Source organism: Phyllobates terribilis, unplaced genomic scaffold, assembly GCF_046119375.1.
Source record: "Phyllobates terribilis strain yellow unplaced genomic scaffold, ASM4611937v1 Scaffold_38__1_contigs__length_12584779, whole genome shotgun sequence".
NCBI classification, from domain to species: domain Eukaryota; kingdom Metazoa; phylum Chordata; class Amphibia; order Anura; family Dendrobatidae; genus Phyllobates; species Phyllobates terribilis.
In genome coordinates, this window is record NW_027362798.1 from 2,084,774 (window position 1) to 2,111,501 (window position 26,728).

A 26,728-nucleotide genomic window follows, 5' to 3' on the forward strand; every position below is an offset into this window, starting at 1 on the left:
TTGCCACCACCAGGACCTTAGTGATGGCCGGGGATTTCAACTGCCCCATCGAGGAGGATGGTCGTAGTTCTGGCACATCTGCCAAGTTGGACATCACGTCCAAGCTGCTCATCGAGATGGTAACCGAGGCCTCTCTTCAGGACGTGGTGGGCTCCATGGGGAGAGGCTCCACGAACTATTCGTGGAGCCGACCCGATGGCTCACTCCGCTCCAGGATTGACTTTGTGTTCACCTCTCGGGCAGTCAGGCAGAGTAGGCACTCGATGGTCTCCTGCTTCTTCTCCGACCACAGAGCCATTCACTTACAAGGTGTCCTCGGCGACGGTTTTCCGTCCGGCCCCGGCTCCTGGAAGCTGAATTGTGCTCTGCTGGCTCAGGATGAAGTCGTGGAGGAGCTGAGAGCAGCCTACGCAATGTGGCAGTCCTACAAGGGTAGCTTCCAAACAGTCTCTGATTGGTGGGAATATGTTAAACTTGAGTTTCGCTGTTTCTTTCAGGCCAAGGGTCGACAACAGGCGTGTGAGAAGAGGAGGGACTTCAGAGGGCTGCAGCGCGAGCTGCGGTCGCTGCAGGACCTTCTTCACTGCGGCTGGGACGTGAGGGAGGAGCTGGAGGAGACCAAGAAGAGCCTGAAAAGGCACTTTGAGGAGGAGTCCAAGCGAATCGTCTTCCGTTCCAAAGTGGAGAATCTGGAGAAGGGTGAGAAATGTAACTCATTCTTTTTCAGGAAACTTCATGCCGGTCACACGCCCCTGAACGAGCTGCGAGACGAGAGCGGAAACATGCGACGTGGGAAGGAGGACGTGATGAGGGTCGTCAGCGACTTCTACAGTGAACTCTACTCCCACAAGACTACCGACCCCGACGCTGCTGATAAGTTCCTGTCAGGTATCACTAACCATCTTGATCCTGCAGGCACGGCAGCCTTGGACAAACCTCTGATGGTGGGCGAATTGCTCTCTGCCGCTAAATCCTTTAGGACCGGCAGGACCCCGGGCAGTGATGGTCTTCCAGCGGAGCTCTATGTAGCGCTGGGAGACCTCATCTGTCCGGACCTGTTGGACCTGTACGAGGAGATGGTGGTGGAGGGTAGAATGCCTCCATCTTTGAGGGAAGGAATGGTCACGATCCTGTACAAGCGGAAGGGAGAGAGGTGCGACCTGAGGAATTGGCGTCCCATCACTCTGCTCAACGTGGACTACAAGATCCTGGCCAAGACGATGGCGACACGACTTAAGACGGTCATCGGACGGATCATCCACCCGGACCAGACCTGCGGCATCCCTGGACGTCGCATCGCAGACAGCCTCGCTCTCGTGCGGGACACGGTCGAGTACATCAAGGTCCGCCGCGCACACGCGGCCCTGGTCTCCTTGGATCAGGAGAAGGCCTTCGACCGGGTTTCCCACGAGTTCATGGGCCGAGCTCTGCACCGGTTAGGTTTGGGTAACATGTTTTGTTCGTATGTCCGTCTGATGTATTTTGATATCCACAGCTCGGTGTTGGTGAACGGCTGGAAGACTGACCCCTTCCCTGTCCTCTCTGGGGTCAGACAAGGCTGCCCTCTATCACCTCTTCTTTTTGTTTGTGTTATAGAACTCTTCGCAGAGGCTATCCGGCAGAATGGAGAGATCAGAGGGATCACCGCACCGGGTCCGGGACGACACGAGGTCAAGTGCTCGCTCTACATGGACGACGTCACCGTCTTCTGCGCTGATCGTGGTTCAGTCGACGCCCTCGTCCAGACGTGTGAGAGGTTCGGTCGGGCTTCAGGGGCCAAAGTCAACTGCAGGAAGTCGGAAGCCATGCTCTTCGGGGATTGGCAGCCGGCCTCCTCTGCCCCCTTCCCCTTCAACATTCAACCGGATTTCCTCAAGGTGCTGGGAGTCTGGTTCAGGAAGGAAGGAGCGGCCCTCAAGTCCTGGCAAGAACGCTTGGCCAAGGTGAAGCAACGGATCGGACTCTGGAGCCTCAGACACCTCACTTGTGAGGGTAAGGCACTCGTCCTGCGTAATGAGGTCCTGCCCGTCTTTCAGTACACGGCGCAGGCCTGGCCCCCACACGTCACTGTGTGCAGGGCCATTACCAAGACAGTGTTTCACTTTGTCTGGGGATCCAAGATGGACAGAGTCAGGCGGGCCGTCATGTACAAGGAGCCTCGCAAGGGTGGGAAGGGCGTTCCAGATATCCCCACCCTCCTGCGATCCTCTTTTGTGTGTGATTGTGTCCGCCGGACTTTGCAAGTCAAGAATGGCTCCGCGGGCAGGTCCATGTCTCACTTCTTCCTGCTTCCTCTTTGGAGGCGACTCGGCTGGGACAAGTGGGACAGCTCCTTCCCCTACAACTGGACGACGCCATGGTTCTACGGAGACGTCGTTCGATTTGTGGGGGAGCATCAACTGGAGGGACTCAAGCCCGACTTGTGGAAGCCCAAAACTATCCACAAGCTAATCAGAGCCAAGGATGACGTGGAGAACATCACAGGACTTCACCAGGACACGCTGGAGACTGTGTGGACAAATGTGTCGTCTGACAGGCTGACCAACGGGCACAAGGACTTGTCGTGGATGGCGATTCAGGGCGGACTGCCCGTCCGGTCATTCATGCATGCCCGGAACCTGTGCAAGACCCGGTACTGCCCAAGGTGCCCCTTCGTGGAGGAAACATCTTTGCACACTTTTTGGGACTGCGGATTTGCACAGCGCCTATTGACTGCACTTGAGGACGACCTGAGGAACTCTGTCCCCAGGGCGAGCCTATCGCACCATTCTGTGCTTTATGGACTATTCCCTGGGGTTCATACCGTCGGAGCCATCCAGGAGGCTTGGCGCCTTATGAACTGCTTCAAGGATGCCGTTTGGGTCGCCAGGAACCGGCTCATCTTGAGGAGGGAGAGGATGTCCATCCAGGACTGCCGCAGGCTGATCCACAGCCTGCTCAGAGACTATTCCATCATGGACGGTCCGGAGGACGAGGATGAGGACTAAACCCCTCCTCCCCCTCTCCCCTTATGTGTCTTGTCTTTCAATAAAGCTTCGGGCCTGTGATTTTCCCCTCCCCATCCCCTTTTTCCCAATCCCTATCCCTTATCACGGTTCGTCGTACTGTATTGATTGACATGCTTTTTCTTTCAGATTGAGTGTTTTGTGTAGCATAGGGGTGCGATGTGTCTAGTTAGTGCGTCGTATCCTCATGCTATGTAAATATGATGTAGAATTCTGTGTGTACTGGGCTGCGGCACTGTACACTGTCTGTTAACTTATTTTTTGTGCTAATAAAAGATATATTCAATCAAAAAATCTGTTCTTATCAGTTTAATATCTGATACGTCCCCTATCTGGGGACCATATATTAAATGGATTTTTAGAACAGGGAGATGGAAAAAGAGCTTGCTCTGTCCACTCCACGCATTGACCTGGTATTGCAGTATCTCCAGGACCGGTGCACCCCTTCTTTAATGCAGTTTCTAAAATCAGAAAGAATTGAATTCAATGTTTTTTGTTCATTTTGCTTGTTTGTCGGATTTTGGGATGGACTCTTTGGCTTTGCTTTTCTTCTCCTCATTGGATTTTTCATGTTCAAAGTTGCAGAAGCCAGATTACAAGCTCATTTTGGTTCAACTTCAGCAACTGTGCATTGCATTGCCATGTAATGTGATGCAATGCTATCTTTCTAGCTCTCCCTTTTTACTTCCTTTTGGATAAACAGACATATTAGGCAAGCATTTTGGAGCTTTCACCTAAATAACTACAGGTGGTGAGATAAGCTGCACAATATAATTGACCTTTCAGTATATTGTTGCACACACACCATCTATTTAGCAAATGCCCTTGTTATCAACAGCAGCCTTTTAAACTCACCTGAGCTAACAGGTATGTGCGCTGGTTACTCTGCTGCGCTTAAAATTTCTTTTTTGGTTTGCTACAATGCCTTTTCTGAAACGTTGTCTCCTTCTGCTGGAACACTGACTTCTTTCATTTAATGCCTGCAGACTATAAAAGAGAACCCAACCCAAAAAGTTTGGTTGATTAGTCTGTGGCATTCTGTTAAACTGTTGCTTATGGCGGTCTCTGTGAGCTTCTCAGCGACATTCAGCCAGCCAGGTATCCTGCCTGCAGTAGATGGAATGTGGCAATGGAACGCTGGCTGCGCGTGTCATAATAGGCTCTGAGCCTTTATATACCTGTGCACAGCAGCAGCCACCTTCAGTCTGCTGCTGGACAGCCAGCAGCAGCAGCAGCAGGAGAGGTATGTAATCAGGAGCCCTCCTGCTAAGGGTAGACAGCTGCTCGTTCCACCCCACCCCCCGCCTTAATTGGTTCTCCTCCCTTCCAACGGTGTTGAGGCGGGTGGGAACAGCAGGGGGTGAAGGTGCTGTGTTTAAAGAGGTGGAGTTATGCAGATCTAAAACGCGTGGATTGCAGCAGCAGCAAGCCGAAAAGTGCAGGCATGTAAGGGATCTAGAGGTTGACAACATGTCTTCTTAACGGGAGTCCAGGAGCTCATCTCCACAAATGGACTTTTCAGGATCCTTGGGTGGCTCCGTAGTTTGAAACCAATTCTGGTTATCGCTTCTCGGCCTTTTGGCTAAGATCAAGTGTAGTATCTGTTCTTATCAGTTTAATATCTGATACGTCCCCTATCTGGGGACCATATATTAAATGGATTTTTAGAACAGGGAGATGGAAAAAGAGCTTGCTCTGTCCACTCCACGCATTGACCTGGTATTGCAGTATCTCCAGGACCGGTGCACCCCTTCTTTAATGCAGTTTCTAAAATCAGAAAGAATTGAATTCAATGTTTTTTGTTCATTTTGCTTGTTTGTCGGATTTTGGGATGGACTCTTTGGCTTTGCTTTTCTTCTCCTCATTGGATTTTTCATGTTCAAAGTTGCAGAAGCCAGATTACAAGCTCATTTTGGTTCAACTTCAGCAACTGTGCATTGCATTGCCATGTAATGTGATGCAATGCTATCTTTCTAGCTCTCCCTTTTTACTTCCTTTTGGATAAACAGACATATTAGGCAAGCATTTTGGAGCTTTCACCTAAATAACTACAGGTGGTGAGATAAGCTGCACAATATAATTGACCTTTCAGTATATTGTTGCACACACACCATCTATTTAGCAAATGCCCTTGTTATCAACAGCAGCCTTTTAAACTCACCTGAGCTAACAGGTATGTGCGCTGGTTACTCTGCTGCGCTTAAAATTTCTTTTTTGGTTTGCTACAATGCCTTTTCTGAAACGTTGTCTCCTTCTGCTGGAACACTGACTTCTTTAATTTAATGCCTGCAGACTATAAAAGAGAACCCAACCCAAAAAGTTTGGTTGATTAGTCTGTGGCATTCTGTTAAACTGTTGCTTATGGCGGTCTCTGTGAGCTTCTCAGCGACATTCAGCCAGCCAGGTATCCTGCCTGCAGTAGATGGAATGTGGCAATGGAACGCTGGCTGCGCGTGTCATAATAGGCTCTGAGCCTTTATATACCTGTGCACAGCAGCAGCCACCTTCAGTCTGCTGATGGACAGCCAGCAGCAGCAGCAGCAGGAGAGGTATGTAATCAGGAGCCCTCCTGCTAAGGGTAGACAGCTGCTCGTTCCACCCCACCCCCGCCTTAATTGGTTCTCCTCCCTTCCAACGGTGTTGAGGCGGGTGGGAACAGCAGGGGGTGAAGGTGCTGTGTTTAAAGAGGTGGAGTTATGCAGATCTAAAACGCGTGGATTGCAGCAGCAGCAAGCCGAAAAGTGCAGGCATGTAAGGGATCTAGAGGTTGACAACATGTCTTCTTAACGGGAGTCCAGGAGCTCATCTCCACAAATGGACTTTTCAGGATCCTTGGGTGGCTCCGTAGTTTGAAACCAATTCTGGTTATCGCTTCTCGGCCTTTTGGCTAAGATCAAGTGCAGTGATCTAGCGGCTGCTGCCTTGGTCTTGGCTGAGAGGTGCTCGGGGTACCCGGCTCCTTGGCCTGGGGGGATCGCTCTGTTTTTCAGCAGGGCTTCACCTCCCTGCTGCTATTAGGGAGTCGGATTAGTCCCCGGGCAACGGGAGGCGATCATCTACCTGGCACTTCGGTGTTGAAGGTTTCTATTGAGAAGAGGAGAACCTGTTTGTGAAGAAGATGTCTGCAGCATCACATGAAGGAGAGGAAGATCATGTGCCTGAATTCGCTAAGGTGCAGAATTCTATTCGTTTGGTTGTTCAGGAGAACTTTCGAGATCAAAAGGATTTTAGGTATGTGATGAGTCAAGTTCTTGTGGATCTTTTTGGTTTGAAGACAGAAGAAGTGTTGGCGATAATGGACTACCCCAGGAGGGGTGTTTATGATATAGTTTTTGTTGACAAAGTTTTTTTTGAAGGATATCTAAGGAAAATGACTGCAAGCCAGGATAAAAGAATGGAGGGGATAAGTGTAATGCCACACTTCCCCGTTAGAGATAAATGGATCATTGTTAAAATGTACTCTCCATTGGTGGACGAAGAGGATGTTCTTACATTTTTGGAGTTTTTTTGTTTGTCAGTAACACCAAAAGGGAAGATTTATAATGAATTTGGTTTTTGGACTTCGAAGTGGAAATTTTTGGTCCGTTTCAAAGAAGATGAGCAGGGGACTGTGTTGCTTCCCCCAGCTAGGTTTAAGTTGGGTAATATAAATGGTGATATTTTTTTCAGTGGTATACCCACTTTTTGTCGAGTTTGTCGTCAATACGGGCATGGAAAGGAAAATTGTTCGGGTGGTGTATGTGGTTTTTGCAAAAAAGGTGATCATGAGTCAAAGGATTGTAAAGATCGGAGGAAGTGCAACTTGTGTCAGGAAGATACGCATGTTTTTAAGAATTGCCCAAAGAGGAAAAGAAATAAAGAGAAGGAGGTAGTGGTTAAAAAGGTTTTGGTAGAGAGAAAGGAGGAAAGTGTAGAAAAGGTGTTGGTGGTAAAGGGAAAAGAAAGCAAACCTGTAGGAGTGCAGAGGGAGATGGAGAAAACAAGAGTAGATTGGGGGGATAGGGTAGAGAGTGAAATGGGAGGTGTAAGTCAGGGAACTGGCCGTGGTAAGGTTAAAAAGCAAGAAAAGAGAAAGGAACAGGAAGTGGAGGTGGCAATGGAAGAAAATATAGTTGTTTTTCAACAACCTATGTTTATAAAGAATGCAGAATATTTTAACCGGTTGTACCGTAAGTTGTATGATGAGAAACGTTTGGACTATCTTATAGAGAATGTTAGGAAAGAACTAATAAGAGATAAAAATGTTTTTTGTGTGAAATATAGAATACCAGATGGTGTATCGAAACAAGTTTTTTCAGCATCAAGGGTTGAAGATTTGTCCCTTAAGGTTCTGAGTTGGGTTGGGGTTCATGCTTTTGATAATGGTTACAAGTATTTTACTTGATGTTATTACTGTTGTTAATACAGTTATAATTTAATTTTTATTTTTTTGGTATCCATTCAGGTTCTGAAACATTTCTTTCTTTGTAAGTATTGTTGTATTTTTGTAATTTTTTTTTTTTTTTTTTTTTTTTTTTTTTTTCTGACATTAAAAGTACCAAAACCTGATGATGATTTAAGTTGGAGTCCACGTCTTGTCTCCCTTTGGGGAGAAGAGGACTGTGGAGTGGACTTTAATTTTAACCTGAATAGGTTTTAAAAAAAAAAAAAAAAAAAAAAAAAAAATCTGTTCTTATCAGTTTAATATCTGATACGTCCCCTATCTGGGGACCATATATTAAATGGATTTTTAGAACAGGGAGATGGAAAAAGAGCTTGCTCTGTCCACTCCACGCATTGACCTGGTATTGCAGTATCTCCAGGACCGGTGCACCCCTTCTTTAATGCAGTTTCTAAAATCAGAAAGAATTGAATTCAATGTTTTTTGTTCATTTTGCTTGTTTGTCGGATTTTGGGATGGACTCTTTGGCTTTGCTTTTCTTCTCCTCATTGGATTTTTCATGTTCAAAGTTGCAGAAGCCAGATTACAAGCTCATTTTGGTTCAACTTCAGCAACTGTGCATTGCATTGCCATGTAATGTGATGCAATGCTATCTTTCTAGCTCTCCCTTTTTACTTCCTTTTGGATAAACAGACATATTAGGCAAGCATTTTGGAGCTTTCACCTAAATAACTACAGGTGGTGAGATAAGCTGCACAATATAATTGACCTTTCAGTATATTGTTGCACACACACCATCTATTTAGCAAATGCCCTTGTTATCAACAGCAGCCTTTTAAACTCACCTGAGCTAACAGGTATGTGCGCTGGTTACTCTGCTGCGCTTAAAATTTCTTTTTTGGTTTGCTACAATGCCTTTTCTGAAACGTTGTCTCCTTCTGCTGGAACACTGACTTCTTTCATTTAATGCCTGCAGACTATAAAAGAGAACCCAACCCAAAAAGTTTGGTTGATTAGTCTGTGGCATTCTGTTAAACTGTTGCTTATGGCGGTCTCTGTGAGCTTCTCAGCGACATTCAGCCAGCCAGGTATCCTGCCTGCAGTAGATGGAATGTGGCAATGGAACGCTGGCTGCGCGTGTCATAATAGGCTCTGAGCCTTTATATACCTGTGCACAGCAGCAGCCACCTTCAGTCTGCTGCTGGACAGCCAGCAGCAGCAGCAGCAGGAGAGGTATGTAATCAGGAGCCCTCCTGCTAAGGGTAGACAGCTGCTCGTTCCACCCCACCCCCCGCCTTAATTGGTTCTCCTCCCTTCCAACGGTGTTGAGGCGGGTGGGAACAGCAGGGGGTGAAGGTGCTGTGTTTAAAGAGGTGGAGTTATGCAGATCTAAAACGCGTGGATTGCAGCAGCAGCAAGCCGAAAAGTGCAGGCATGTAAGGGATCTAGAGGTTGACAACATGTCTTCTTAACGGGAGTCCAGGAGCTCATCTCCACAAATGGACTTTTCAGGATCCTTGGGTGGCTCCGTAGTTTGAAACCAATTCTGGTTATCGCTTCTCGGCCTTTTGGCTAAGATCAAGTGTAGTATCTGTTCTTATCAGTTTAATATCTGATACGTCCCCTATCTGGGGACCATATATTAAATGGATTTTTAGAACAGGGAGATGGAAAAAGAGCTTGCTCTGTCCACTCCACGCATTGACCTGGTATTGCAGTATCTCCAGGACCGGTGCACCCCTTCTTTAATGCAGTTTCTAAAATCAGAAAGAATTGAATTCAATGTTTTTTGTTCATTTTGCTTGTTTGTCGGATTTTGGGATGGACTCTTTGGCTTTGCTTTTCTTCTCCTCATTGGATTTTTCATGTTCAAAGTTGCAGAAGCCAGATTACAAGCTCATTTTGGTTCAACTTCAGCAACTGTGCATTGCATTGCCATGTAATGTGATGCAATGCTATCTTTCTAGCTCTCCCTTTTTACTTCCTTTTGGATAAACAGACATATTAGGCAAGCATTTTGGAGCTTTCACCTAAATAACTACAGGTGGTGAGATAAGCTGCACAATATAATTGACCTTTCAGTATATTGTTGCACACACACCATCTATTTAGCAAATGCCCTTGTTATCAACAGCAGCCTTTTAAACTCACCTGAGCTAACAGGTATGTGCGCTGGTTACTCTGCTGCGCTTAAAATTTCTTTTTTGGTTTGCTACAATGCCTTTTCTGAAACGTTGTCTCCTTCTGCTGGAACACTGACTTCTTTAATTTAATGCCTGCAGACTATAAAAGAGAACCCAACCCAAAAAGTTTGGTTGATTAGTCTGTGGCATTCTGTTAAACTGTTGCTTATGGCGGTCTCTGTGAGCTTCTCAGCGACATTCAGCCAGCCAGGTATCCTGCCTGCAGTAGATGGAATGTGGCAATGGAACGCTGGCTGCGCGTGTCATAATAGGCTCTGAGCCTTTATATACCTGTGCACAGCAGCAGCCACCTTCAGTCTGCTGCTGGACAGCCAGCAGCAGCAGCAGCAGGAGAGGTATGTAATCAGGAGCCCTCCTGCTAAGGGTAGAGAGCTGCTCGTTCCACCCCACCCCCCGCCTTAATTGGTTCTCCTCCCTTCCAACGGTGTTGAGGCGGGAGGGAACAGCAGGGGGTGAAGGTGCTGTGTTTAAAGAGGTGGAGTTATGCAGATCTAAAACGCGTGGATTGCAGCAGCAGCAAGCCGAAAAGTGCAGGCATTTAAGGGATCTAGAGGTTGACAACATGTCTTCTTAACGGGAGTCCAGGAGCTCATCTCCACAAATGGACTTTTCAGGATCCTTGGGTGGCTCCGTAGTTTGAAACCAATTCTGGTTATCGCTTCTCGGCCTTTTGGCTAAGATCAAGTGTAGTATCTGTTCTTATCAGTTTAATATCTGATACGTCCCCTATCTGGGGACCATATATTAAATGGATTTTTAGAACAGGGAGATGGAAAAAGAGCTTGCTCTGTCCACTCCACGCATTGACCTGGTATTGCAGTATCTCCAGGACCGGTGCACCCCTTCTTTAATGCAGTTTCTAAAATCAGAAAGAATTGAATTCAATGTTTTTTGTTCATTTTGCTTGTTTGTCGGATTTTGGGATGGACTCTTTGGCTTTGCTTTTCTTCTCCTCATTGGATTTTTCATGTTCAAAGTTGCAAAAGCCAGATTACAAGCTCATTTTGGTTCAACTTCAGCAACTGTGCATTGCATTGCCATGTAATGTGATGCAATGCTATCTTTCTTGCTCTCCCTTTTTACTTCCTTTTGGATAAACAGACATATTAGGCAAGCATTTTGGAGCTTTCACCTAAATAACTACAGGTGGTGAGATAAGCTGCACAATATAATTGACCTTTCAGTATATTGTTGCACACACACCATCTATTTAGCAAATGCCCTTGTTATCAACAGCAGCCTTTTAAACTCACCTGAGCTAACAGGTATGTGCGCTGGTTACTCTGCTGCGCTTAAAATTTCTTTTTTGGTTTGCTACAATGCCTTTTCTGAAACGTTGTCTCCTTCTGCTGGAACACTGACTTCTTTCATTTAATGCCTGCAGACTATAAAAGAGAACCCAACCCAAAAAGTTTGGTTGATTAGTCTGTGGCATTCTGTTAAACTGTTGCTTATGGCGGTCTCTGTGAGCTTCTCAGCGACATTCAGCCAGCCAGGTATCCTGCCTGCAGTAGATGGAATGTGGCAATGGAACGCTGGCTGCGCGTGTCATAATAGGCTCTGAGCCTTTATATACCTGTGCACAGCAGCAGCCACCTTCAGTCTGCTGCTGGACAGCCAGCAGCAGCAGCAGCAGGAGAGGTATGTAATCAGGAGCCCTCCTGCTAAGGGTAGACAGCTGCTCGTTCCACCCCACCCCCCGCCTTAATTGGTTCTCCTCCCTTCCAACGGTGTTGAGGCGGGTGGGAACAGCAGGGGGTGAAGGTGCTGTGTTTAAAGAGGTGGAGTTATGCAGATCTAAAACGCGTGGATTGCAGCAGCAGCAAGCCGAAAAGTGCAGGCATGTAAGGGATCTAGAGGTTGACAACATGTCTTCTTAACGGGAGTCCAGGAGCTCATCTCCACAAATGGACTTTTCAGGATCCTTGGGTGGCTCCGTAGTTTGAAACCAATTCTGGTTATCGCTTCTCGGCCTTTTGGCTAAGATCAAGTGTAGTATCTGTTCTTATCAGTTTAATATCTGATACGTCCCCTATCTGGGGACCATATATTAAATGGATTTTTAGAACAGGGAGATGGAAAAAGAGCTTGCTCTGTCCACTCCACGCATTGACCTGGTATTGCAGTATCTCCAGGACCGGTGCACCCCTTCTTTAATGCAGTTTCTAAAATCAGAAAGAATTGAATTCAATGTTTTTTGTTCATTTTGCTTGTTTGTCGGATTTTGGGATGGACTCTTTGGCTTTGCTTTTCTTCTCCTCATTGGATTTTTCATGTTCAAAGTTGCAGAAGCCAGATTACAAGCTCATTTTGGTTCAACTTCAGCAACTGTGCATTGCATTGCCATGTAATGTGATGCAATGCTATCTTTCTAGCTCTCCCTTTTTACTTCCTTTTGGATAAACAGACATATTAGGCAAGCATTTTGGAGCTTTCACCTAAATAACTACAGGTGGTGAGATAAGCTGCACAATATAATTGACCTTTCAGTATATTGTTGCACACACACCATCTATTTAGCAAATGCCCTTGTTATCAACAGCAGCCTTTTAAACTCACCTGAGCTAACAGGTATGTGCGCTGGTTACTCTGCTGCGCTTAAAATTTCTTTTTTGGTTTGCTACAATGCCTTTTCTGAAACGTTGTCTCCTTCTGCTGGAACACTGACTTCTTTCATTTAATGCCTGCAGACTATAAAAGAGAACCCAACCCAAAAAGTTTGGTTGATTAGTCTGTGGCATTCTGTTAAACTGTTGCTTATGGCGGTCTCTGTGAGCTTCTCAGCGACATTCAGCCAGCCAGGTATCCTGCCTGCAGTAGATGGAATGTGGCAATGGAACGCTGGCTGCGCGTGTCATAATAGGCTCTGAGCCTTTATATACCTGTGCACAGCAGCAGCCACCTTCAGTCTGCTGCTGGACAGCCAGCAGCAGCAGCAGCAGGAGAGGTATGTAATCAGGAGCCCTCCTGCTAAGGGTAGACAGCTGCTCGTTCCACCCCACCCCCCGCCTTAATTGGTTCTCCTCCCTTCCAACGGTGTTGAGGCAGGTGGGAACAGCAGGGGATGAAGGTGCTGTGTTTAAAGAGGTGGAGTTATGCAGATCTAAAACGCGTGGATTGCAGCAGCAGCAAGCCGAAAAGTGCAGGCATGTAAGGGATCTAGAGGTTGACAACATGTCTTCTTAACGGGAGTCCAGGAGCTCATCTCCACAAATGGACTTTTCAGGATCCTTGGGTGGCTCCATAGTTTGAAACCAATTCTGGTTATCGCTTCTCGGCCTTTTGGCTAAGATCAAGTGTAGTATCTGTTCTTTTAAGAACACAAGAGCTACGATCTACACTTGACGAGAGCGATCGAACTCGGAAGGAGAAGAGCTTCGGAGCCCAGCTGACATCGGAGAAGGAAGGCGGATATCGGTGGGAGGAAGAAGCTCTAAAGAATCCAGAAGAAGACGAAGACTCGGAGAAGAATCGGGCTGTCCTGTGGAATCTTCGAGGAAGAAAATCATCGAGACAAAGACCTTTCGGGGAATTTGTCCAGAACACGACGGGAGAAGAATCTGCATAGCTCCACCCATTCCGGGAAGAGTTCCAGATCCAGCTCCAAGAAGTAACTGCAGGAGGAAAGCCATGGCAAGCGCTGCGAGGAAGGCCGAAAAGAAGAGCCTGGAGCAGGGGACAGCCAGGAGGGCCCAGCCAGGAGCCGATTCTGACCCCAAGGACTCTGCCTCCACGACTGGCCAGCAGAAGGGACCCCAGAAGCCCCGCCACGAAGCTCCAGCCCTGGAGCCATGGATGCGGCAGACGGTGGCCCTGAAGCTGAAGGAAGTGGATGGGAGGGTGCCGGATATGTCCTCGGACGTGTTCTGCCAGAAGATGCTGCTGGATCGAGGCTTCTCCAGGTCGGACACCCTCAGCATCCAGACCTTCTTGACGGGGATCTTCTTCGTCACCTTCGCCACTGTGAACACCTGCAGGAGGTTCTGGGAAATGGTAAGCGCAAAAGGACCGGATAATTCTTTCTCTGCCTTTACAGGTAGCTGCCCTATCCAGAGGGACGAAAGGAGGATCACGGTCTCCATGCGCAACCCGCACACCCCAGGCCAAGACATCTGTACCTTCCTGAGACGCTTCTGTTTGGTTGTGAAGGAACCTTCTCACATCCTGAATGGACTCGGCTTCTGGACAGGTAAGTGGTCGGTGACCGTTAGACTTCACAGGGACCTGGCGTACTCAGACGGACTTCGGCACCTGCCCCCGACATTCTCCCTGGGCAACTCCTACGGCCTCATCTATTACCCGGACATGCCGCGGAACTGCAGGAGATGCGGCAAGAACGGCCACGAGATGAAGGACTGCAAGGAGGATGCCTGCAGGATTTGTCGAGTGACGGGACACAGCTCGAAGGACTGCCCGAAGAAGACATCCTGCAACCTGTGTGGGCTGGCGGCTCATCTGTACAAGGATTGCCCCAAGCGTGAGAGATCCTGGGCATCGGTGGTTGCGACGACCCCAGCTACGGAGGACAAGGCCCCGACGACCAGGCCTGTGAAGGTCAAGGACGCGACGACCAAGGCCCCAGCGGCCAAGGCCGAGACGACCAAGGCCAAAGCGGTCAAGGAGTCGGTGGCCAAAGCCCCAGCGACGGTCCCAGCAGCTCCGAAGCAGAAGAAAAAGTCAAAGGAGGGTAAGAGTTCTGTCACCCCTCTCTCGATCCCTCCCCCTGCCACCCCCGTCCAATTCCCCCCCACCCCGGCCACCCCTGCTGAGGATTCCACTTCCTCTTCCTCCTTCCCCTACTCCTCAGCAGGTGTCCTTTCCCCTGCCCCAGCAGCCACTCTCCCTCCCCAGACCATGGTAGCGGTGGAATTAACCTTTCCTCCACCCGCCGCTATCTATTCCGAGGAGGATTTTCCCCTTCTTGTCTCCCCAGTTCCAACCCGGGGAAAGAGGAAGGTGGAGGACAGCCCTGCTACTGAATCCTCCAAAAAGAAGATTCTGGATTTCGTTGGCGAAAAGGAGGATACCCTCCCTGAGCCAGAAGAGATGGAGCACATGGTTGAGACCCTGGTGGCCGAGCCAGAAGAGGAGGAACTGGTGGTCGCCGAGATCGAGGCCGCGCTGCTTGACCAGATGGAGGAAGAGGGCCTGCTGGTGATCCCGTCACCAGCAGTCAACACCGACGAGGGACCACCCGACCGGAGTGGTAACTAAGGTGTATTGCCTGCGCTAACTTTTTCTTTTTTCCCTACATGATGGCTAATATTAACTTATTTTCCATTAATGTCAGGAGCATCAAGGACAAGTTCAGACGTCAGACTATTTATGCCTTCCTTACTTCCCAGTTGTGTGATGTTTATATGTTGCAGGAATGTTCCCTTCCCTCCTCTAGGTCCTTCAAACATCTGGCCAGGGAGTGGTCCCACGGTCCATCCTACTGGTCCGGTGGGGGTGACTGCAAGTCTGCGGGGGTCGCAATTCTGATCAGGGGGGGCGAATTCACGCTTGAGTCCGTCCAGGAGCTCATCTGCGGCAGGGCTCTTGTTGTAGATGGCAACTGGGCGGGAGAACCTGTCAGGTTCATCAACGTGTATGCGTCCCCACTGAAGAATGAGCGTTTGGAGCTTTTCCAGACCCTGCGGCTTCAGCTTGCCACCACCAGGACCTTAGTGATGGCCGGGGATTTCAACTGCCCCATCGAGGAGGATGGTCGTAGTTCTGGCACATCTGCCAAGTTGGACATCACGTCCAAGCTGCTCATCGAGATGGTAACCGAGGCCTCTCTTCAGGACGTGGTGGGCTCCATGGGGAGAGGCTCCACGAACTATTCGTGGAGCCGACCCGATGGCTCACTCCGCTCCAGGATTGACTTTGTGTTCACCTCTCGGGCAGTCAGGCAGAGTAGGCACTCGATGGTCTCCTGCTTCTTCTCCGACCACAGAGCCATTCACTTACAAGGTGTCCTCGGCGACGGTTTTCCGTCCGGCCCCGGCTCCTGGAAGCTGAATTGTGCTCTGCTGGCTCAGGATGAAGTCGTGGAGGAGCTGAGAGCAGCCTACGCAATGTGGCAGTCCTACAAGGGTAGCTTCCAAACAGTCTCTGATTGGTGGGAATATGTTAAACTTGAGTTTCGCTGTTTCTTTCAGGCCAAGGGTCGACAACAGGAGTGTGAGAAGAGGAGGGACTTCAGAGGGCTGCAGCGCGAGCTGCGGTCGCTGCAGGACCTTCTTCACTGCGGCTGGGACGTGAGGGAGGAGCTGGAGGAGACCAAGAAGAGCCTGAAAAGGCACTTTGAGGAGGAGTCCAAGCGAATCGTCTTCCGTTCCAAAGTGGAGAATCTGGAGAAGGGTGAGAAATGTAATTCATTCTTTTTCAGGAAACTTCATGCCGGTCACACGCCCCTGAACGAGCTGCGAGACGAGAGCGGAAACATGCGACGTGGGAAGGAGGACGTGATGAGGGTCGTCAGCGACTTCTACAGCGAACTCTACTCCCACAAGACTACCGACCCCGACGCTGCTGATAAGTTCCTGTCAGGTATCACTAACCATCTTGATCCTGCAGGCACGGCAGCCTTGGACAAACCTCTGATGGTGGGCGAATTGCTCTCTGCCGCTAAATCCTTTAGGACCGGCAGGACCCCGGGCAGTGATGGTCTTCCAGCGGAGCTCTATGTAGCGCTGGGAGACCTCATCTGTCCGGACCTGTTGGACCTGTACGAGGAGATGGTGATGGAGGGTAGAATGCCTCCATCTTTGAGGGAAGGAATGGTCACGATCCTGTACAAGCGGAAGGGAGAGAGGTGCGACCTGAGGAATTGGCGTCCCATCACTCTGCTCAACGTGGACTACAAGATCCTGGCCAAGACGATGGCGACACGACTTAAGACGGTCATCGGACGGATCATCCACCCGGACCAGACCTGCGGCATCCCTGGACGTCGCATCGCAGACAGCCTCGCTCTCGTGCGGGACACGGTCGAGTACATCAAGGTCCGCCGCGCACACGCGGCCCTGGTCTCCTTGGATCAGGAGAAGGCCTTCGACCGGGTTTCCCACGAGTTCATGGGCCGAGCTCTGCACCGGTTAGGTTTGGGTAACATGTTTTGTTCGTATGTCCGTCTGATGTATTTTGATATCCACAGCTCGGTGTTGGTGAACGGCTGGAAGACTGACCCCTTCCCTGTCCTCTCTGGGGTCAGACAAGGCTGCCCTCTATCACCTCTTCTTTTTGTTTGTGTTATAGAACTCTTCGCAGAGGCTATCCGGCAGAATGGAGAGATCAGAGGGATCACCGCACCGGGTCCGGGACGACACGAGGTCAAGTGCTCGCTCTACATGGACGACGTCACCGTCTTCTGCGCTGATCGTGGTTCAGTCGACGCCCTCGTCCAGACGTGTGAGAGGTTCGGCCGGGCTTCAGGGGCCAAAGTCAACTGCAGGAAGTCGGAAGCCATGCTCTTCGGGGATTGGCAGCCGGCCTCCTCCGCCCCCTTCCCCTTCAACATTCAACCGGATTTCCTCAAGGTGCTGGGAGTCTGGTTTGGGAAGGAAGGAGCGGCCCTCAAGTCCTGGCAAGAACGCTTGGCCAAGGTGAAGCAACGGATCGGACTCTGGAGCCTCAGACACCTCACTTGTGAGGGTAAGGCACTCGTCCTGCGTAATGAGGTCCTGCCCGTCTTGCAGTACACGGCGCAGGCCTGGCCCCCACACGTCACTGTGTGCAGGGCCATTACCAGGACAGTGTTTCACTTTGTCTGGGGATCCAAGATGGACAGAGTCAGGCGGGCCGTCATGTACAAGGAGCCTCGCAAGGGTGGGAAGGGCGTTCCAGATATCCCCACCCTCCTGCGATCCTCTTTTGTGTGTGATTGTGTCCGCCGGACTTTGCAAGTCAAGAATGGCTCCGCGGGCAGGTCCATGTCTCGCTTCTTCCTGCTTCCTCTTTGGAGGCGACTCGGCTGGGACAAGTGGGACAGCTCCTTCCCCTACAACTGGACGACGCCATGGTTCTACGGAGACGTCGTTCGATTTGTGGGGGAGCATCAACTGGAGGGACTCAAGCCCGACTTGTGGAAGCCCAAAACTATCCACAAGCTAATCAGAGCCAAGGATGACGTGGAGAACATCACAGGACTTCACCAGGACACGCTGGAGACTGTGTGGACAAATGTGTCGTCTGACAGGCTGACCAACGGGCACAAGGACTTGTCGTGGATGGCGATTCAGGGCGGACTGCCCGTCCGGTCATTCATGCATGCCCGGAACCTGTGCAAGACCCGGTACTGCCCAAGGTGCCCCTTCGTGGAGGAAACATCTTTGCACACTTTTTGGGACTGCGGATTTGCACAGCGCCTATTGACTGCACTTGAGGACGACCTGAGGAACTCTGTCCCCAGGGCGAGCCTATCGCACCATTCTGTGCTTTACGGACTCTTCCCTGGGGTTCATACCGTCGGAGCCATCCAGGAGGCTTGGCGCCTTATGAACTGCTTCAAGGATGCCGTTTGGGTTGCCAGGAACCGGCTCATCTTGAGGAGGGAGAGGATGTCCATCCAGGACTGCCGCAGGCTGATCCACAGCCTGCTCAGAGACTATTCCATCATGGACGGTCCGGAGGACGAGGATGAGGACTAAACCCCTCCTCCCCCTCTCCCCTTATGTGTCTTGTCTTTCAATAAAGCTTCGGGCCTGTGATTTCCCCCCCCCCATCCCCTTTTTCCCAATCCCCATCCCTTATCACAGTTCGTCGTACTGTATTGATTGACATGCTTTTTCTTTCAGATTGAGTGTTTTGTGTAGCATAGGGGTGTGATGTGTCTAGTTAGTGCGTCGTATCCTCATGCTATGTAAATATGATGTAGAATTCTGTGTGTACTGGGCTGCGGCACTGTACACTGTCTGTTAACTTATTTTTTGTGCTAATAAAAGATATATTCAATCAAAAAAAAAAAATCTGTTCTTATCAGTTTAATATCTGATACGTCCCCTATCTGGGGACCATATATTAAATGGATTTTTAGAACAGGGAGATGGAAAAAGAGCTTGCTCTGTCCACTCCACGCATTGACCTGGTATTGCAGTATCTCCAGGACCGGTGCACCCCTTCTTTAATGCAGTTTCTAAAATCAGAAAGAATTGAATTCAATGTTTTTTGTTCATTTTGCTTGTTTGTCGGATTTTGGGATGGACTCTTTGGCTTTGCTTTTCTTCTCCTCATTGGATTTTTCATGTTCAAAGTTGCAGAAGCCAGATTACAAGCTCATTTTGGTTCAACTTCAGCAACTGTGCATTGCATTGCCATGTAATGTGATGCAATGCTATCTTTCTAGCTCTCCCTTTTTACTTCCTTTTGGATAAACAGACATATTAGGCAAGCATTTTGGAGCTTTCACCTAAATAACTACAGGTGGTGAGATAAGCTGCACAATATAATTGACCTTTCAGTATATTGTTGCACACACACCATCTATTTAGCAAATGCCCTTGTTATCAACAGCAGCCTTTTAAACTCACCTGAGCTAACAGGTATGTGCGCTGGTTACTCTGCTGCGCTTAAAATTTCTTTTTTGGTTTGCTACAATGCCTTTTCTGAAACGTTGTCTCCTTCTGCTGGAACACTGACTTCTTTCATTTAATGCCTGCAGACTATAAAAGAGAACCCAACCCAAAAAGTTTGGTTGATTAGTCTGTGGCATTCTGTTAAACTGTTGCTTATGGCGGTCTCTGTGAGCTTCTCAGCGACATTCAGCCAGCCAGGCATCCTGCCTGCAGTAGATGGAATGTGGCAATGGAACGCTGGCTGCGCGTGTCATAATAGGCTCTGAGCCTTTATATACCTGTGCACAGCAGCAGCCACCTTCAGTCTGCTGCTGGACAGCCAGCAGCAGCAGCAGCAGCAGAGGTATGTAATCAGGAGCCCTCCTGCTAAGGGTAGACAGCTGCTCGTTCCACCCCACCCCCCGCCTTAATTGGTTCTCCTCCCTTCCAACGGTGTTGAGGCGGGTGGGAACAGCAGGGGGTGAAGGTGCTGTGTTTAAAGAGGTGGAGTTATGCAGATCTAAAACGCGTGGATTGCAGCAGCAGCAAGCCGAAAAGTGCAGGCATGTAAGGGATCTAGAGGTTGACAACATGTCTTCTTAACGGGAGTCCAGGAGCTCATCTCCACAAATGGACTTTTCAGGATCCTTGGGTGGCTCCGTAGTTTGAAACCAATTCTGGTTATCGCTTCTCGGCCTTTTGGCTAAGATCAAGTGTAGTATCTGTTCTTATCAGTTTAATATCTGATACGTCCCCTATCTGGGGACCATATATTAAATGGATTTTTAGAACAGGGAGATGGAAAAAGAGCTTGCTCTGTCCACTCCACGCATTGACCTGGTATTGCAGTATCTCCAGGACCGGTGCACCCCTTCTTTAATGCAGTTTCTAAAATCAGAAAGAATTGAATTCAATGTTTTTTGTTCATTTTGCTTGTTTGTCGGATTTTGGGATGGACTCTTTGGCTTTGCTTTTCTTCTCCTCATTGGATTTTTCATGTTCAAAGTTGCAGAAGCCAGATTACAAGCTCATTTTGGTTCAACTTCAGCAACTGTGCATTGCATTGCCATGTAATGTGATGCAATGCTATCTTTCTAGCTCTCCCTTTTTACTTCCTTTTGGATAAACAGACATATTAGGCAAGCATTTTGGAGCTTTCACCTAAATAACTACAGGTGGTGAGATAAGCTGCACAATATAATTGACCTTTCAGTATATTGTTGCACACACACCATCTATTTAGCAAATGCCCTTGTTATCAACAGCAGCCTTTTAAACTCACCTGAGCTAACAGGTATGTGCGCTGGTTACTGTGCTGCGCTTAAAATTTCTTTTTTGGTTTGCTACAATGCCTTTTCTGAAACGTTGTCTCCTTCTGCTGGAACACTGACTTCTTTCATTTAATGCCCGCAGACTATAAAAGAGAACCCAACCCAAAAAGTTTGGTTGATTAGTCTGTGGCATTCTGTTAAACTGTTGCTTATGGCGGTCTCTGTGAGCTTCTCAGCGACATTCAGCCAGCCAGGTATCCTGCCTGCAGTAGATGGAATGTGGCAATGGAACGCTGGCTGCGCGTGTCATAATAGGCTCTGAGCCTTTATATACCTGTGCACAGCAGCAGCCACCTTCAGTCTGCTGCTGGACAGCCAGCAGCAGCAGCAGCAGGAGAGGTATGTAATCAGGAGCCCTCCTGCTAAGGGTAGACAGCTGCTCGTTCCACCCCACCCCCCGCCTTAATTGGTTCTCCTCCCTTCCAACGGTGTTGAGGCGGGTGGGAACAGCAGGGGGTGAAGGTGCTGTGTTTAAAGAGGTGGAGTTATGCAGATCTAAAACGCGTGGATTGCAGCAGCAGCAAGCCGAAAAGTGCAGGCATGTAAGGGATCTAGAGGTTGACAACATGTCTTCTTAACGGGAGTCCAGGAGCTCATCTCCACAAATGGACTTTTCAGGATCCTTGGGTGGCTCCGTAGTTTGAAACCAATTCTGGTTATCGCTTCTCGGCCTTTTGGCTAAGATCAAGTGTAGTATCTGTTCTTATCAGTTTAATATCTGATACGTCCCCTATCTGGGGACCATATATTAAATGGATTTTTAGAACAGGGAGATGGAAAAAGAGCTTGCTCTGTCCACTCCACGCATTGACCTGGTATTGCAGTATCTCCAGGACCGGTGCACCCCTTCTTTAATGCAGTTTCTAAAATCAGAAAGAATTGAATTCAATGTTTTTTGTTCATTTTGCTTGTTTGTCGGATTTTGGGATGGACTCTTTGGCTTTGCTTTTCTTCTCCTCATTGGATTTTTCATGTTCAAAGTTGCAGAAGCCAGATTACAAGCTCATTTTGGTTCAACTTCAGCAACTGTGCATTGCATTGCCATGTAATGTGATGCAATGCTATCTTTCTAGCTCTCCCTTTTTACTTCCTTTTGGATAAACAGACATATTAGGCAAGCATTTTGGAGCTTTCACCTAAATAACTACAGGTGGTGAGATAAGCTGCACAATATAATTGACCTTTCAGTATATTGTTGCACACACACCATCTATTTAGCAAATGCCCTTGTTATCAACAGCAGCCTTTTAAACTCACCTGAGCTAACAGGTATGTGCGCTGGTTACTCTGCTGCGCTTAAAATTTCTTTTTTGGTTTGCTACAATGCCTTTTCTGAAACGTTGTCTCCTTCTGCTGGAACACTGACTTCTTTCATTTAATGCCTGCAGACTATAAAAGAGAACCCAACCCAAAAAGTTTGGTTGATTAGTCTGTGGCATTCTGTTAAACTGTTGCTTATGGCGGTCTCTGTGAGCTTCTCAGCGACATTCAGCCAGCCAGGTATCCTGCCTGCAGTAGATGGAATGTGGCAATGGAACGCTGGCTGCGCGTGTCATAATAGGCTCTGAGCCTTTATATACCTGTGCACAGCAGCAGCCACCTTCAGTCTGCTGCTGGACAGCCAGCAGCAGCAGCAGCAGGAGAGGTATGTAATCAGGAGCCCTCCTGCTAAGGGTAGAGAGCTGCTCGTTCCACCCCACCCCCCGCCTTAATTGGTTCTCCTCCCTTCCAACGGTGTTGAGGCGGGTGGGAACAGCAGGGGGTGAAGGTGCTGTGTTTAAAGAGGTGGAGTTATGCAGATCTAAAACGCGTGGATTGCAGCAGCAGCAAGCCGAAAAGTGCAGGCATGTAAGGGATCTAGAGGTTGACAACATGTCTTCTTAACGGGAGTCCAGGAGCTCATCTCCACAAATGGACTTTTCAGGATCCTTGGGTGGCTCCGTAGTTTGAAACCAATTCTGGTTATCGCTTCTCGGCCTTTTGGCTAAGATCAAGTGTAGTATCTGTTCTTATCAGTTTAATATCTGATACGTCCCCTATCTGGGGACCATATATTAAATGGATTTTTAGAACAGGGAGATGGAAAAAGAGCTTGCTCTGTCCACTCCACGCATTGACCTGGTATTGCAGTATCTCCAGGACCGGTGCACCCCTTCTTTAATGCAGTTTCTAAAATCAGAAAGAATTGAATTCAATGTTTTTTGTTCATTTTGCTTGTTTGTCGGATTTTGGGATGGACTCTTTGGCTTTGCTTTTCTTCTCCTCATTGGATTTTTCATGTTCAAAGTTGCAGAAGCCAGATTACAAGCTCATTTTGGTTCAACTTCAGCAACTGTGCATTGCATTGCCATGTAATGTGATGCAATGCTATCTTTCTAGCTCTCCCTTTTTACTTCCTTTTGGATAAACAGACATATTAGGCAAGCATTTTGGAGCTTTCACCTAAATAACTACAGGTGGTGAGATAAGCTGCACAATATAATTGACCTTTCAGTATATTGTTGCACACACACCATCTATTTAGCAAATGCCCTTGTTATCAACAGCAGCCTTTTAAACTCACCTGTGCTAACAGGTATGTGCGCTGGTTACTCTGCTGCGCTTAAAATTTCTTTTTTGGTTTGCTACAATGCCTTTTCTGAAACGTTGTCTCCTTCTGCTGGAACACTGACTTCTTTCATTTAATGCCTGCAGACTATAAAAGAGAACCCAACCCAAAAAGTTTGGTTGATTAGTCTGTGGCATTCTGTTAAACTGTTGCTTATGGCGGTCTCTGTGAGCTTCTCAGCGACATTCAGCCAGCCAGGTATCCTGCCTGCAGTAGATGGAATGTGGCAATGGAACGCTGGCTGCGCGTGTCATAATAGGCTCTGAGCCTTTATATACCTGTGCACAGCAGCAGCCACCTTCAGTCTGCTGCTGGACAGCCAGCAGCAGCAGCAGCAGGAGAGGTATGTAATCAGGAGCCCTCCTGCTAAGGGTAGACAGCTGCTCGTTCCACCCCACCCCCCGCCTTAATTGGTTCTCCTCCCTTCCAACGGTGTTGAGGCGGGTGGGAACAGCAGGGGGTGAAGGTGCTGTGTTTAAAGAGGTGGAGTTATGCAGATCTAAAACGCGTGGATTGCAGCAGCAGCAAGCCGAAAAGTGCAGGCATGTAAGGGATCTAGAAGTTGACAACATGTCTTCTTAACGGGAGTCCAGGAGCTCATCTCCACAAATGGACTTTTCAGGATCCTTGGGTGGCTCCGTAGTTTGAAACCGATTCTGGTTATCGCTTCTCGGCCTTTTGGCTAAGATCAAGTGTAGTATCTGTTCTTATCAGTTTAATATCTGATACGTCCCCTATCTGGGGACCATATATTAAATGGATTTTTAGAACAGGGAGATGGAAAAAGAGCTTACTCTGTCCACTCCACGCATTGACCTGGTATTGCAGTATCTCCAGGACCGGTGCACCCCTTCTTTAATGCAGTTTCTAAAATCAGAAAGAATTGAATTCAATGTTTTTTGTTCATTTTGCTTGTTTGTCGGATTTTGGGGTGGACTCTTTGGCTTTGCTTTTCTTCTCCTCATTGGATTTTTCATGTTCAAAGTTGCAGAAGCCAGATTACAAGCTCATTTTGGTTCAACTTCAGCAACTGTGCATTGCATTGCCATGTAATGTGATGCAATGCTATCTTTCTAGCTCTCCCTTTTTACTTCCTTTTGGATAAACAGACATATTAGGCAAGCATTTTGGAGCTTTCACCTAAATAACTACAGGTGGTGAGATAAGCTGCACAATATAATTGACCTTTCAGTATATTGTTGCACACACACCATCTATTTAGCAAATGCCCTTGTTATCAACAGCAGCCTTTTAAACTCACCTGAGCTAACAGGTATGTGCGCTGGTTACTCTGCTGCGCTTAAAATTTCTTTTTTGGTTTGCTACAATGCCTTTTCTGAAACGTTGTCTCCTTCTGCTGGAACACTGACTTCTTTCATTTAATGCCTGCAGACTATAAAAGAGAACCCAACCCAAAAAGTTTGGTTGATTAGTCTGTGGCATTCTGTTAAACTGTTGCTTATGGCGGTCTCTGTGAGCTTCTCAGCGACATTCAGCCAGCCAGGTATCCTGCCTGCAGTAGATGGAATGTGGCAATGGAACGCTGGCTGCGCGTGTCATAATAGGCTCTGAGCCTTTATATACCTGTGCACAGCAGCAGCCACCTTCAGTCTGCTGCTGGACAGCCAGCAGCAGCAGCAGCAGGAGAGGTATGTAATCAGGAGCCCTCCTGCTAAGGGTAGACAGCTGCTCGTTCCACCCCACCCCCCGCCTTAATTGGTTCTCCTCCCTTCCAACGGTGTTGAGGCGGGTGGGAACAGCAGGGGGTGAAGGTGCTGTGTTTAAAGAGGTGGAGTTATGCAGATCTAAAACGTGTGGATTGCAGCAGCAGCAAGCCGAAAAGTGCAGGCATGTAAGGGATCTAGAGGTTGACAACATGTCTTCTTAACGGGAGTCCAGGAGCTCATCTCCACAAATGGACTTTTCAGGATCCTTGGGTGGCTCCGTAGTTTGAAACCAATTCTGGTTATCGCTTCTCGGCCTTTTGGCACGATCTGTAGTGGATCCTGTCATTGGGCTAAAGGTGACCTGTGTGGAGGTTGCTGCTCTCGGCCTTTTGGGTTTACCCAATTGCTGCTATTGGGAGTGGTGGACCAAAGCTGGGAATACCCTTTTATCGCTGGTGGACGGTCTTTTCTTTGTGTAGTGGTGGACGGTCGGAGAGGAGGTCGGAATCCAGAGACGTTTGGCGATCCTAGGAGGTGTTTTTCTTCATTTTTTTCCTGGTGTTATCTGTGGAAAGAAAGAAAGAAGAGAATATGGAGTCCAGGAGGAATACTGGAGGTAGGAGGACTGATCAAGGGGGAAATCCCAATGACTATTTTCATGAGGAATACCCGCTTAAGGACACAATTAGGTTTGTGGTGTCTCCTGGTCATAGGCAAGAGAAGGATGCGACTTTTGTCTATGAGAAGATTTGCAGCTTTTTGAAAATTGAAAAAGACGAATATTATTGTTTTCAAAGTTTCTTTTCAAGGGGCTTCCATGACGTTACTTTAATGAGAAGTTCCCAGTGTGAACGGGTATTTTCTCTTTATGAAATTAATAAGGAGAATGCGCTGTTCGAGGGGGTTAAAGTAATCCCCTCGTTTCAATTTTCATTTAGACTCTTGACAGTCCACATGTTCAGCCCTTTCATTTCTGATCAGGAGGTCCTGTGTTTTCTTAGTACTTACTGTGAGAAGGTGATTGAGAAGGGAAGAGGAAAAACACAATTTGGGGTATGGAATGGGAAAAGAACTTATTTGGTGGCTTTCAAAAAAGATCCTGATGTAGAGGGTGGTGTACTGAGGCCCCCGCCGGTCGTTTTTATAAACCGTAGCCGTGGGTATTTATTTTTTGCGGGGATGCCTGAATATTGTAGAAAATGTCGAATATATGGCCATAATGACAATGGTTGCAAAAAGTGTTCAGAATGTCCAGGAGCTGGACATCAGGAGGAAGATTGCCCTGCAAAGAGGAATCAGAAGGGCGATGAAGAGATGGATACCGTGCCTGGAAGTCAGCAACAAGGAAAAGCTGATGAGGACATGGAAGGAACAAGGAATGAGGAGGAGGATCTGAGGATGGAGAATGAAAGGAAGGAGAAAGAAAAGGTGGAAAAGGAGAAGAAGAAGGCACAGAGGTTCAAGAAAATGGAAGAGGAATATAAACAGAATAAAGAGGAGAAGAGTCGGGTGGAGACTGAAAAGGAAGTGAGGAAGAGAGAAGAACAGAAGAGAGAAGAAAAGAAGAAAGAAGATGAGAAGAAAGAAGATCAGAAGAAAGAAGAGCAGAAGATAGAAGAGCAGAAGGGAAAGGAACAGAAGAAAGAACAAAAAAAGGAAGAAGAGGGGAAGAGACATTCTGTGTTATTTGAATTGGGTAAAATTATACAGAAATTCCCGCCGGCAAGTAAAGTGGGAATCATGCAGAAAACTTTACCTCTGGTGGAGCCGTTACCTTCTGGGTCTCAGTCCGGTGGTCAGTCGTGTACTCAGGTCCAGATGGACTGTTCGGATAGAGTTCTGAAAAGAAGGGTAGAAGAAGTTGGAGAGGTGAATATACTAGGTGGAGGGAAAGTGAAAGCTATAGAAAAAGTAGATGTAGCAAAGGACATTGTAGTCTCCAGTTCAGATGAGCAGGAGATTCAAGATTTTTCTACTTCAGACGAGGGTGATG

General features: G+C 48.1%; 11 non-coding genes and 1 pseudogene across 11 annotated transcripts; all 12 read left to right on the forward strand.

Annotated features, from left to right (window-relative positions):
* Nucleotides 1–3,259: 3,259 nt before the first annotated feature.
* LOC141183288 (U2 spliceosomal RNA) lies at nucleotides 3,260–3,452 on the forward strand. Its single transcript, XR_012258279.1, has one exon. It is a non-coding gene; the product is annotated as a U2 spliceosomal RNA (small nuclear RNA).
* A 1,115-nt stretch (nucleotides 3,453–4,567) lies between these two features.
* LOC141183872 (U2 spliceosomal RNA) lies at nucleotides 4,568–4,758 on the forward strand. Its single transcript, XR_012258683.1, has one exon. It is a non-coding gene; the product is annotated as a U2 spliceosomal RNA (small nuclear RNA).
* A 2,875-nt stretch (nucleotides 4,759–7,633) lies between these two features.
* Nucleotides 7,634–7,823, forward strand: LOC141183322 (U2 spliceosomal RNA). Its single transcript, XR_012258308.1, has one exon. It is a non-coding gene; the product is annotated as a U2 spliceosomal RNA (small nuclear RNA).
* Nucleotides 7,824–8,938: 1,115 nt separating this feature from the next.
* On the forward strand, nucleotides 8,939–9,129 carry LOC141183873 (U2 spliceosomal RNA). Its single transcript, XR_012258684.1, has one exon. It is a non-coding gene; the product is annotated as a U2 spliceosomal RNA (small nuclear RNA).
* A 1,115-nt stretch (nucleotides 9,130–10,244) lies between these two features.
* On the forward strand, nucleotides 10,245–10,435 carry LOC141183874 (U2 spliceosomal RNA). Its single transcript, XR_012258685.1, has one exon. It is a non-coding gene; the product is annotated as a U2 spliceosomal RNA (small nuclear RNA).
* Nucleotides 10,436–11,550: 1,115 nt separating this feature from the next.
* LOC141183875 (U2 spliceosomal RNA) lies at nucleotides 11,551–11,741 on the forward strand. The gene has a single exon (XR_012258686.1). It is a non-coding gene; the product is annotated as a U2 spliceosomal RNA (small nuclear RNA).
* Nucleotides 11,742–12,856: 1,115 nt separating this feature from the next.
* LOC141183487 (U2 spliceosomal RNA) lies at nucleotides 12,857–12,934 on the forward strand (annotated as a pseudogene).
* A 5,564-nt stretch (nucleotides 12,935–18,498) lies between these two features.
* On the forward strand, nucleotides 18,499–18,697 carry LOC141183307 (U2 spliceosomal RNA). Its single transcript, XR_012258294.1, has one exon. It is a non-coding gene; the product is annotated as a U2 spliceosomal RNA (small nuclear RNA).
* A 1,115-nt stretch (nucleotides 18,698–19,812) lies between these two features.
* Nucleotides 19,813–20,003, forward strand: LOC141183876 (U2 spliceosomal RNA). Its single transcript, XR_012258687.1, has one exon. It is a non-coding gene; the product is annotated as a U2 spliceosomal RNA (small nuclear RNA).
* Nucleotides 20,004–21,118: 1,115 nt separating this feature from the next.
* Nucleotides 21,119–21,309, forward strand: LOC141183877 (U2 spliceosomal RNA). Its single transcript, XR_012258688.1, has one exon. It is a non-coding gene; the product is annotated as a U2 spliceosomal RNA (small nuclear RNA).
* Nucleotides 21,310–22,424: 1,115 nt separating this feature from the next.
* On the forward strand, nucleotides 22,425–22,615 carry LOC141183878 (U2 spliceosomal RNA). Its single transcript, XR_012258689.1, has one exon. It is a non-coding gene; the product is annotated as a U2 spliceosomal RNA (small nuclear RNA).
* Nucleotides 22,616–23,730: 1,115 nt separating this feature from the next.
* On the forward strand, nucleotides 23,731–23,921 carry LOC141183251 (U2 spliceosomal RNA). The gene has a single exon (XR_012258246.1). It is a non-coding gene; the product is annotated as a U2 spliceosomal RNA (small nuclear RNA).
* The last annotated feature ends 2,807 nt before the right edge of the window (nucleotides 23,922–26,728 follow it).